The sequence below is a fragment of the Tachyglossus aculeatus genome, chromosome 4 (assembly GCF_015852505.1).
Source record: "Tachyglossus aculeatus isolate mTacAcu1 chromosome 4, mTacAcu1.pri, whole genome shotgun sequence".
NCBI lineage: Eukaryota > Metazoa > Chordata > Mammalia > Monotremata > Tachyglossidae > Tachyglossus > Tachyglossus aculeatus.
The window spans coordinates 42,733,800-42,747,027 of NC_052069.1; the positions used below are offsets into that span (position 1 = coordinate 42,733,800).

The window sequence follows — 13,228 nt, forward strand, 5'->3', positions numbered from 1 at the left end:
CTCCCCCCTTGTCCCCCTCTCCATCCCCCCCATCTTACCTCCTTCCCTTCCCCACAGCACCTGTATATATGTATATATGGTTGTACATATTTATTACTCTATTTATTTATTTTACTTGTACATTTCTTTCCTATTTATTTTATTTTGTTGGTATGTTTGGTTCTGTTCTCTGTCTCCCCCTTTTAGACTGTGAGCCCACTGTTGGGTAGGGACTGTCTCTATGTGTTGCCAATTTGTACTTCCCAAGCGCTTAGTACAGTGCTCTGCACATAGTAAGCGCTCAATAAATACGATTGATTGATTGACTGATTAAAGACCTCTTTTCCTTGGCTCACCCTCCCTTCTGCATCATCTGTGCACTTTTATCTGTGACTATGGGCTAGTGCAAGACCATTCATTCATTCAATCGTATTTATTGAGTGCTTACTGTGTGCACAGCACTGTACTAAGCGCTTAACCAGTGGGCACACAGCAGAAAGATGGGTTTCTTTCATACCACCGTTGTCGGCAGTTCTCGACGTGCCTTGGGCTTTGCTTTTCCAAACCTACGTCGCCAAGACTTCCAGCTTTTGTTCGACTGAAATGGTTCTCTGCTAGGTGTACAGAGCACGGGCCTGGGGCGTAGAGGCTCACGGGCTCCGCCACTTCTGCGCTGTGTGACCTTGGGCTAGTCACTTCACTTCTCTGTACCTCAGTTCCCTCCTCCGTAAAATGAGGACTGAGACAGAGCTCAGCACGGGCCAGGGACCACGTCCACCCCGCTGTGCCTGTATCCACCCCAGTGCTTAGAACGGTGCCTGGCACATAGTAGGAGTTTAAAACCCTGTAATTATTAACAAGTCTTTCCTCATTCTGTATTTAGGTTGCTTTATGTAGCTAGGTGCATTATCTTGTACTTGTCCCTACTGCACTTCATCCATTTGATGAGATTGATGTCAATTCCTTTATCTGGGTCAATAGTTAATAGAATTGGTTCCGAGGGGACACACCACTTGAAACCACTTCACGCCTGCCGTACACTCATTTAGTGGATGGTTAAAAACATATTTTCCGAGCTCTTCAATAAGATGTCACACAGGATCAAACTGAAATCCCCCAAGAAGCCCATACAAATGACATCTATTGCTTCCCTTTTGCCTTCTCGATCTCAAAGACTGAAGGACGCTAATTTTTTTTTTTTTGGTCCGATTTGCTCTTTCCAAGTCCATGGTGGTTGAAAATTGTTCAATAATTTTTTTTTTCCTGCTTTCCCCCCTGCCATGAATCGGTATTAAGGAGCCTGGCCTCTAATTGCTAGGCATCCCTTTTAAAGTTGGATAGGCTAGATTGTGGATTTCTTGCCAATCCTCAGGGGCTTGTGACCTCTGTGAATCCTCCAGAACAAGCGGCACTGTAATCATCAATCGTATTTATTGAGTGCTATGTGCAGAGCACTGTACTAAGCTGTACACTGTACTAAGCGCTTGTAATCACATCTGTCAACTGCTGAAAACCCCTAGGGTGCACCTCGTCTTTACCCGCTGATTTAATGCAGCTGGGTTTTAAAAAAGGTTAACTTTCCTTCCTTCCAAATCTGGAATAGCTACCCAATCTTTCTGGAAGTGGGGCTCGTCCCGGTCAAACGCTCCTTTTTTGAGCTTTTGGAAAAAAAAACCGACATGAAAGACCTGAAAATCTCCTGCCTTTTTCATTGTCCTCTATTATCCCTCCAACCCTCCTGTCTATCAGAGGGCAGGGGGTTGCCTGTACCCTACTCTTCCCACTTTGCCTAAGAATATATTGACGGCTCTGCCACCTTATATCTTGCGCCGGTAATAGTTCCTTTTCAGCAATCACTGTCTAATATTAACCCACACAGAACAGGGCTTTTCCTTTGTAGTCTTTCCACTTCTTTGTGGCCTTCCCATTTGCCCTTCAGGTCATTCAAAAAGAAAAAAGAAAATATTCTGGATTTGAGCCAGCTTGTCATCTGGGAGTATTACCCGTTTTTTTCATTCCTCTGCACGGGTATAGTTTATTCGTGGGCCTGAAAAGATAGAGAAGCAGCGTGGCTCAGTGGAAAGAGCCCGGGCTTTGGAGTCAGAGGTCATGGGTTCAAATCCCGGCTCTGCCAATTAATAATAGTAATGGCATTTATTAAGCGCTTACTATGTGCAAAAATAATAATAATAATGATGGCATTTGTTAAGCGCTTACTATGTGCAAAGCACTGTTCTAAGCGCTGGGGGGGATACAAGGTGATCAGGTTGTCCCACTTGGGGCTCACAGCCGTAATCCACATTTTACAGATGAGGTAACAGGCTCAGAGAAGTTAAGTGACTTGCCCAAGGTCACACAGCAGAGATGTGGTGGAGCCGGGATTCGAACCCATGACCTCTGACTCCAAAGCCCGTGCTCTTTCCACTGAGCCACGCTGCAAAGCACTGTTCTAAGCATTGGGGAGGTTACAAGGTGATCAGGTTGTCCCACGGGGGGCTCACAGTCGTCATCCCCATTATACAGACGAGGTAACTGAGGCCCAGAGAAGTTAAGTGACTTGCCCAAAGTCACACAGCTGGCAATTGGCAGAGCCGGGATTTGAACCCACGACCTCTGACTCCAAAGCCCGGGCTCTTTTCCACTGAGCCACGCTGCTTCTTTTAAGCCAGCTTCTTAAGCTGCTCCAATTGCCAGCTGTGTGACTTTGGGCAAGTCACTTCACTTCTCTGGGCCTCAGTTACCTCATCTGGAAAATGGGGATTAAGACTGTGAGCCCCCCGTGGGACAACCTGATCACCTTCTAACCTCCCCAGCGCTTAGAACACTGCTTTACACATAGTAAGCGCTTCATAAATGCTATCATTGTTATTTTTACAGTGAGCCCACTGTTGGGTAGGGACTGTCTCTATATGTTGCCAACTCGTACTTCCCAAGCGCTTAGTACAGTGCTCTGCACACAGTAAGCGCTCAATAAATACGACTGATTGATTATTATCTCTCTCGAGCCCAGTCAAATGTCCTTGCCTCTCAGGTCCGGCTTCTTTCCTATCTCAAATCAATCACATTTACTGAGTGCTTACTGTGTGCAGAGCACTGTACTCCCTCTGCCCATCCGCCAAGCTCGCTCTCTTCCTCCCTTCAAGGCCCTGCTGAGAGCTCACCTCCTCCAGGAGGCCTTCCCAGACTGAGCCCCTTCCTTCCTCTCCCCCTCGTCGCCCTCTCCATCCCCCCGCATCTTACCTCCTTCCCTTCCCCACAGCACATGTATATATGTTTGTACATATTTATTACCCTATTTATTTATTTATTTTACTTGTACATATCTATTCTATTCTATTTTATTTTGTTAGTACGTTTGGTTTTGTTCTCTGTCTCCCCCTTTTAGACTGTGAGCCCATGTTGGGTAGGGACTGTCTCCAGATGTTGCCAACTTGTACTTCCTGAGTGCTTAGTACAGTGCTCTGCACATAGTAAGCGCTCAATAAATACAATTGATGACTGTACTAAACGCTTGGGGGAGAGCACAACACAACAGAATCGTGGCCCCTTCCCACAATGAGCTTACAGTCTATCGGTATAACCTGAACTTCGTTGGGTGTTGCTTCTTTTTTTAAAGTGAGAACTTTAAGAAAGGAAGATTTAACTCGTTTCATATCTTCGAAACAATTACTTTTTATGGCTCCCGCTGAGACATCCTTCTCCTATAGGATCATTAACTTTTCCTCTACTAATAGGGATCAAATCAAGCCATTGATCCCAGTTGAGCCCACTGTTGGGTAGGGACTGTCTCTATGTGTTGCCAATTTGTACTTCCCAAGCGTTTAGTACAGTGCTCTGCACATAGTAAGCGCTCAATAAATACGATTGATGATGATGATGATGATTCCACCCTCTGCCAGGCATACCCATGGCCTTTCAGTCCTAATCCCTCTATTGAGGTGCTCGGAGTGAGTTTTACATTCTGGGGGTGGGTTACCACAATGGACAGCTCCAGTACGGCTCGCTACCTCCTGTTTCCCGAGACTGTGAGCCCACTGTTGGGTAGGGACCGTCTCTCTATGTTGCCAACTTGGACTTCCCAAGCGCTTAGTACAGTGCTCTGCACAAGGTAAGCACTCAATAAATACGATTGATTGATTGATTAAAGCTCGTCTCCCCCTCTAGACCGTCAGATCGTTGTGAGCAGGGAACGTGTCGCTTATATTGTACTGTCCTAAGTGCTTAGTACAGTGCTCTGCACTCAGTAAGCGCTCCATAAATACAACTGATCGACTTGTGCTTGGGTCCAGGGAAAGAGACGAGGCTAAAGCATTCTAGACCGTGAGCCCGTGGTCGGGTAGAGACTGTCTCTATATTGGGCCGATTTGTACTTCCCCAGGGCTCTGCACACACTGAGCGCTCAATAAATACGACTGAATGAATGAATGAATCCTCGGAGGCTCCACCCTTTCATTAAGGCCTGCCCCTTCCCATCCAAGCACTTAGTACAGTGCTCTGCACACAGTAAGCGCTCAACAAATACGCTTGAATGAATGAATCACCAGCTCCTTAAGATACATGTTCTCTAGGAGTCCCTGAGAAGCAGCAAGGCCTAATCAATCAATCGTGTTTATTGAGCGCTTACTGTGTGCAGAGCACTGAACTAAGCGCTTGGGAAGTACAAGTTGGCAACAGATAGAGACGGTCCCTACCCAACAGTGGGCTCACAGTCTAAAAGATGGATGGATCTAATGGAAAGTCTAACGGATGCGGCACTGGCCTGTCGTCACAGGGTCATGGGTTCTAATCCCGGCCCTTCCACCTGCCTGCCGGGTGACCTTGGGTAAGTCACTTCTAGCCCGTAAGCCCAGTGTGGGCAGGGATAATAATAACAATAATAATGATGGCATTTATTAAGCGCTTACTATGTGCAAAGCACCGTTCTAAGGGTTGGGGAGGCTACAAGGTGATCTGGTTGTCCCACGGGGGGCTCACAATCTTAATCCCTATTTTACAGATGAGGTAACTGAGGCACAGAGAAGTTAAGTGACTTGCCCAAAGTCTCACGGCTGACAACTGGAGGAGCTGGGATTTGAACCCATGACCTCTTGACTCCAAAGCCCGTGTTCTTTCCACTGAGCCATGCTGCTTCTGAATTGTGCTTAGTACAGTGCTCTGCACACAGTAAGCGCTCAATGAATACGACTGAATGGATGAACGAATGCACTTTATTTCTCTGGGCCTCAGGCCCCTTATCTGTAAAATGAGGATAGAGACTGTGAGCCCCGTGTGGGATAGGGGTAGTGCTTAGTACAGTGCTCTGCACACAGTAGCGCTCAATAAATACGACTGAATGGATGAACAAATGCACTTTATTTCTCGGGGCCTCAGGTCTCTTATCTGTAAAATGAGGATTGAGACTGTGAGCCCCGTGTGGGATGGGGTAGTGCTTAGTACAGTGCTCTGCACACAGTAAGCGCTCAATAAATACGACTGAATGGAGGAACGAATGCACTTTATTTCTCTAGGCCTCAGGTCTCTTATCTGTAAAATGAGGATAGAGACTGTGAGCCCCGTGTGGGATAGGGGTAGTGCTTAGTACAGTGCTCGGCACACAGTAAGCGCTCAATAAATACAATTGAATGGATGAACGAATGCACTTTATTTCTCGGGGCCTCAGGTCCCTTATCTGTAAAATGAGGATTGAGAGCGTGAGCCCCGTGTGAGACAGGGGTGGTGTCCAAACCAAACTGCTTTCTCTCCACCCCAGCGCTTAATACAGTGCCTAACAGATAGTAAGTGCTTCACAAATACCACATTTATTATTAATGATGTCAAAGCTATGATGTTTCTGAATCTGCACCATTTCGAGCTGATCACAGATTCCACCTTATGTCAGCGAGCTCTTGGGGCAACAATGAGCCTACAATATAGATAGAGTCACCTGTTCTATTCTACCCAGCGCATAGAACAGTGCTTAATACCATAATTATTATTACCCTGCCAGGTGTTTAGTACAGTGCTCTGAACACAGTAAAACTCAAAAAACACAATGGAGTACATAATTGAGCGATTGCCCTAAATATACAGCTGGGTTTGAGAACTAATCCTCCACTTCGAAGATTGTTCCTCTGAGAAAATAGGTTCTGACTTGCATTAGGATTTAAGATGCATTTTTCAGAAACCAACTGCATCCCAATTCTCGGACTGTTCGTACTGTACACTGAGAAATTCTGATTTACACGATAAATCCAATATGTGGCATCAATATATTCACTGAGAAAACTGAAGCTCAAAAGAATTTCTAACGAAGATGACAGATTCTGACAGAGGCCTTAGTCGAACTGCAGTAATATTTTAAGAGGAATAAATATAAAGTTTCTAATAGTCTAGGAAATGAGATGAGTTTTTTCTTTAATACTGAAATCGGGTTTTTCTCCTCTTCGTTTGGCCAAATGATTTTAATCTACTATTGCCAAGGAGACAGAAAGGCTAAGAAGCAATAGTAGTAAAGAAAAGCAGCAATCCACGAGAAATATGAATCCCACTTTCATTTATTGCACCCTGAAATACAACTCGGTATTTTTCAGGGCACAGAGTGGACTAGTCAGAAAGGGCAACCACCCCATCAATTTGAATATTTCCCATTTACCAGGCACAAATTCAGCAGACAACACCTGCATCTGCAGGCCTCGAAAAGTGACAAAGTGTGTATATACATCCGACTTGTCGGGCGGGCTTATTATCGTTCAGATACATTTCAGGCATGCTTCACTTTGATTTTCCAGAAGATTAAGCAGAAAGTTGCCCCAGTTTTCCTAATAAAACATCTCAGGCTAGAAGAGCTAACTGTTTCCTCTTAATTTATGTTTCATCTTTTTGTTTTTATCGTCCCCCGCCACACCCCCCCCCACCCTTCCCAATCACAATTCTAACACGATCCAGGAGGCAGTAAGGGGGAAAAAGTAGAAAAAATGCTAATACTGAAATCAGTTTACCTTAAGTTCTTCAAGTACATTTGTTTCGATATTCAGAGAAGTACTGCTGATGAACGTTATTCAAGAGGGCGAGTGTAGCTGGAGAGACCAGTGATAAAACAGACCCTTTCTCACTTTCGGTTCACAAAAACTGCCCTGTGTTATCTTCAACCTGTGCTGGCACTATTTAATTACCTCAAAGTGCATGCTAAAAGGACAGCACTGCCTCCCCGCCTGATGATTCAGATCTAGAACAATATATTAGAGCGTAGAAGCACACTTACATTTTAGCGTCACACGCTTAAAGGCTCCAGTTCTGGACTAAGACACAACAGGCGTTAACTATTTTTGATTTTACGTTGCCGACACCTTTGAAAATCCGCATTCGGTAACTTAATGGCCAAGAACACAAAACCAGTTTTGCTGCTACATTTAATATGGACTTGCTGCCACCTAATGAACAACGACTGAAGCAGCGGAGACATTCATTCAATCGGATTTATTGAGCGCTTACTGTGTGCAGAGCACTGTACTAAGCGCTTGCGCCCGCAACTCGCAACCAAGCGCCAGAGCCCGGGCTTGGGACTCAGAGGTCGTGGGTTCGAATCCCAGCTCCGCCGCCTGTCAGCTGGGTGACTTTGGGCAAGTCGCTTCACTTTTCTGGGCCTCAGTTCCCTCATCTGGAAAACGGGAATAATAATAATAATAATAATAATAATAATGATGGTATTTATTAAGTGCTTACTATGTGCAAAGCACTGTTCTAAGTGCTGGGGAGGTTACAAGGTAATCAGTTTGTCCCATAGGGGGGTCACAATCTTAATCTCCATTTTCCAGATGAGGTAACTGAGGCACAGAGAAGTGAAATGACTTGCCCAAAGTCTCGCAGCTGACAATTGGCGAAGCCGGGATTTGAACCCATGACCTCTGACTCCAAAGCCTGGGTTCTTTCACTGAGCCACGCTGCTTCTCTGATGCAGAATGAAGACTGTGAGCCCCACCTGGGACAACCTGATTACCTTGTATCTCCCCCAGCTTAGAATTGTGCTTGGCACATAGTAAGCGCTTAACCAAATACCATCATTATATTAATTTTCCCACAATGACTCGAGTGCCCTGACCCTAAAGGGAAGAGATCTACCTATAAACACTGACCTGCGAAGGTGTAAAAACAGCAGAATCTAAAATGAGATATTTAGAATTCATTAAAGATGCACGTATTTCATTGTTTATGCTTAATATTTTACTCAAGCCAAAGTATGCCTCTACATGGGACAACCTGATCACCTTGTAACCTCCCCAGCGCTTCGTACAGCGCTTTGCACATAGTAAGCGCTTAATAAATGCCATCGTATTATTATTATTACATGGTTAATGAGCTACATGATGGTGGAATGCCTTTTACAATATGAGCCACCCAAGCCTTACTAGCAGTATTCTAATATTCATTTCCCAAAATAATAATGATAACATAATTATTATTATGGTTTTTGTTAAGCGCTTCCTATGCGCCATGCACAGTTCTAAGCACTGGGGTAGATAAAAGGTCATCAGGTTGTCCCACGGGGGCTCACAGTTTTAATCCCCATTTTCCAGATGAGGAAACAGAGGTGTAGGGAAGAAAAGTGACTTGCCCGTGGTCACTCGGTGAGCCCGCTGTTGGGTAGGGACCGTCTCTATACGTTGCCAAATTGGACTTCCCAAGCGCTTAGGACAGTGCTCTGCACACAGTAAGCGCTCAATAAATACGACTGAATGAATGAATGAAGTGGCAGAACCAGAATTAGAACCCATGCCCTCCCAGGGCTGTGTTCTTTCCACTAGGCCACGCTGCTGTTGCCCTATTCAGTAAGCAACGGCAACCGATTTAGCTTTGAATTTTAAACCCCAGTTAGTATCGCAAATCAAGATTTCTGGCCCTACCTCCCCTTGAAATGGAAAGGACTTGAAAAGTCACACTTGGAAAGGCGCACTGAATGCAACGACTCTGGGTGGTTCATCAGGTTATCCCCTTTTCTAAACTCTTCTTGTGATTCAGTCCTTCAGGAATGAGCGGATAAGGAAACAGGTCAGAATGTTCTAGGTCAAAGTTGGCCCAAAACTTAATTACTATCTGCCAATCTCAAGAAGAAACTGAACCCATTACCAGAGGAACAAAATGATCTGCTAACGCGAAGCATGGGCCCCACATTTTTAAAGGCAGAAAATAAGTGGCTGTAATATTATTATTAATAATTGTATTTATTAATGAGGCAAGCTATAAGCTGTCTAGCTCAGAGTCTGGTTTTCCTTTAAAAAGAGGAAGAATAAAAGAATGCAAGGTGCTGATTATAATACCTGGATTCAAATTTTTATACCATGTAGGTGGTAAAGAAATTGCAAACGTTACTCCCTCAGTGGTTCAGGGTTGGGAGGCGGGAAGGGGGGGATGTCTTTGCCCAACTTAAGCACTTAATAAAGTGGTCTGCACACAGTAAGCGCTCAAATATGGTCAAATGAACTCGCTTTTTTGACTAGTTCTTTCAGTGTAATGGGCAAAAACTGTAGCTCAGAGTCTGGTTTTCCTTTAAAAAGAGGAATAATAAAAGAATGCAAGGTGCTGATTATAATACCTGGATTCAAATTTTTATACCACGTAGGAGGTAAAGATACTGCAAACGTTACTCCCTCAGTGGTTCAGGGTTGGGAGGCGGGAAGCGGGGGGGATGTCCTTGCTCAACTTAAGCACTTAATAAAATGCTCTGCACACAGTAAGCGCTCAAATATGGTCGAATGAACGCGCTTTTTTGACTAGTTCTTTCAGTGTAATGGGCAAAAACTGAATTGTGCTGAACACAAGAGTCAGAAAGGTGGCCCATTAAAAAAACAGCAAAGTGAAATTCAACTGGATTTTGTGCCTTCGGAATTTGTGGCCACTGAAACGGACCCTCCCCACACGCCTTTTATTAAGCCGGAGAGGCTACTGGTGCGACCTTGTCATGACATGACTTTTAGACTGTGAGCCCACTGTTGGGTAGGGACTGTCTCTGTATGTTGCCAATTTGTACTTCCCAAGCGCTTAGTACAGTGCCCTGCACACAGTAAGCGCTCAATAAATACGATTGATTGATGATGATGATGATGACATGACATTCTTCTTTGTTTAGTGGCCAACAGAAGAGGCTGAGCTTGAGACCCGACAAGCGAGCTGGCTCTAAGTGCCGGTGGTTTGCACAGTGCCGCATTCGCTCTCTCATTCCTGCCAACAGACAGGTGCCCACCGTGGCCCGGGGCACAATGAGGAATGTATATATGTTTGTATGTATTTATTATTCTATTTATTTGTACATATTTATTCTATTTCTTTTATTTTGTTACTATATTTCGTTTCGTTGTCTGTCTCCCCCTTCTAGACTGGGAGCCCGCTGTTGGGTAGGGACCGTCTCTATATGTTGCCAACTTGGACTTCCCAAGCGCTTAGTACAGTGCTCTGCACACAGTAAGCGCTCAATAAATACAACTGAATGAATGAATGAATGATGGTGCCCGTCGCCTAGTTCCGCTGTAGCGTCGCAACCCAGCAGGAAGCTGCCTTCAATCAATCAATCAATCAATCAATCGTATTTATTGAGCGCTTACTGTGTGCAGAGCACTGGACTAAGCGCTTGGGAAGTACAAGTTGGCAATATATAGAGACGGTCCCTACCCAACAATGGGCTCACAGTCTAAAAGGGGGAGACAGAGAACAAAACCAAACATGCTAACAAAATAAAATAAATAGAATAGATATGTACAAGTAAAATAGAGTAATAATAATAAGTAATAAATAAAATGCTGAGAAGCAGTGTGGCTCAGTGGAAAGGGCACGGGCTTTGGAGTCAGAGGTCATGGGTTCTAATCCCAGCTCCGCCACATGTCTGCTGTGTGACCTTGGGCAGGTCACTTAACTTCTCTGAGCCTCAGTTCCCTCATGTGTCAAATGGGGATTAAGACTGAGCCCCACGTGGGACAACCTGATCCCTCTGTATCCTCCCCAGCGCTGAGAACAGTGCTTTGCACATGGTAAGCGCTTAAGAAATGCCATCATTATTATTCCTCCATCCGGCTGCACCCTCCCCGAGCACCTCTCCTGAGACCCTCCATCTTCCAGCGCTTTTCGGGAAAGAGGCAACCACTGCGACCATCTCTTTTGGAAGATCCCTGCTTGGTCCGTAATAATAATAATAATAATAATAATGATAATAATTTTGGCATTTGCTAAGCACTTACTATGTGCCGAGCACTAAGCGCTGGGGGAGATGCAAGGTAATCAGGTTGTTCCACCTGGGGCTCCCAGTCTATCCTCCGGGCCACCTGCTTTAGACGGTGGTTCTCTGCTTCGGCGTTTTCCGCTTTGATGGCGTGGCCTCGGCCGACATTCCTCTGCTTGCAGAGCCGCGACCAGAACCTAACTCCTCGAGCCATGCTCTTTCCACTCGTCCGCCACTGGGGATTCAATTCATTCCACTGTATTTATTGAGCGCTTACTGGGAAGTACAAGTTGGCAACACAGAGACGGTCCTTACCAACAACGGGATCATAGTCTAGAAGGGGGAGACAGGCAACGAAACAAAACAAGGAGGCAGGTGTCCGACTTCCTCCTGCTTACACTGTGAGCCCCATGGGGGACGGGGACCGTGTCCAACATGCTAAGCTTCTATCGACCCCAGCGCTTAGGACAGTGCTTGACACATAGTAAGTGCTTAACAAATGCCATTAAAAAAAAGCAACAAAAAAACCCCACAAAACCTCATTCAACAATGTGCCTAATCATCACCATCAATCGTATTTATTGAGCGCTTACTGTGTGCAGAGCACCGTACTAAGCGCTTGGGAAGTACAAGTTGGCAACATATAGAGACAGTCCCTACCCAACAGTGGGCTCACAGTCTAAAAGGGGGAGACAGAGAACAAAACCAAACATACTAACAAAATAAAATAGATAGATATGTACAAGTAAAATAGAGTAATAAATATGTACAAACATATATACATATATATGAATGAACTCTCACGTAGAGATCTCAAAGGGATGGAAAACTTCACCAGTGTTGACCAGCCTTACACATCACACTATCACTGACTATTATTATTATTATTATTATTGTCATTTATTAAGCACTTACTAAGTGCAAAGCACTGTTCTAAGCACTGGGGAGGTTACAAGGTGATCAGATTGTCCCACGGCGGGCTCCCAGTCTCAAGCCCCATTTTACAGATGAGGTAATTGAGACGCAGAGAAGTTAAGTGACTTGCCCAAAGTCACACAGCTGACAAGTGGCAGAGCCGGGATTTGAACCCATGACCTCCGACTCCAAAGCCCGTGTTTTTTCCACTGGGCCACGCTGCTTCTCTATGGAGTTATACTATTATGTATTTGCTAATCGCTTACTGTACGCCAAGCACTAAGCACTGGGGTTGTTACAGATAATCACATTAGACACATTCCCAGCCCTATATCGGGTTCCCATTCTACAGGAGAAGAGGAAAAGGAATTTCATCTCCTCATTGGTGAAATGGAAACAAACATACAGAAATTAAGTGACTTGTTTGTTTATTGTTACTTATGGCATTTGTTAAATGCTTATTACATGCCAGGCACTTTTCTAAGCACTGGGCTAATACAAGCTGCTCAGGTTGCATAATAATAATAATGATAGCATTTATTAAGCGCTTACTATGTGCAAAGCACTGTTCTAAGTGCTGGAGAGCTTACAAGGTGATCAGGTTGTCCCACGCGGGGCTCACAGTCTTAATCCCCATTTTACAGATGAGGTCACTGAGGTACAGAGAAGTTAAGTGACTTGCCCAAAGTCATACAGCTGACAATTGGCGGAGCCTGGATTTGAACCCATACATATGGGTTCAAATATATATATAGTATAATATAATATATATTATATATATTATATAATATAATAATAATATTATAATAATAATAATACAATATAATATAATATACAGTATATATAGTATAAATATATATATAGTTTTATATATATGTGTGTGTGTGTATATATATATATATATATATATATATATATATATATATATATATATATATAAATAAAACTATAGCTGTTTTACTGTATTTTCCCAAGCACTTAGTACAGTGTGAAGCAGTTCAGCCTAGTGGGAGGCAGGACCTGAGTTCTAATCCCAGATCTGCCACTTGTTTGCCGTGTGACCTTGGGAAAGTCACTTCACAGTGCCTCAGTTACCTTAACTGTAAAATGGGGATTAAGACAAACCTCACGTGGGACAGGCAGGGACTG

General features: G+C 44.3%; 1 protein-coding gene across 1 annotated transcript in view; it reads right to left on the reverse strand.

Annotated features, from left to right (window-relative positions):
- Positions 1 to 13,228, reverse strand: part of GTF2B (general transcription factor IIB) — a 63,097-nt gene that overhangs the window by 26,525 nt on the left and 23,344 nt on the right. The gene's annotated exons all lie outside the window — the stretch shown is intronic.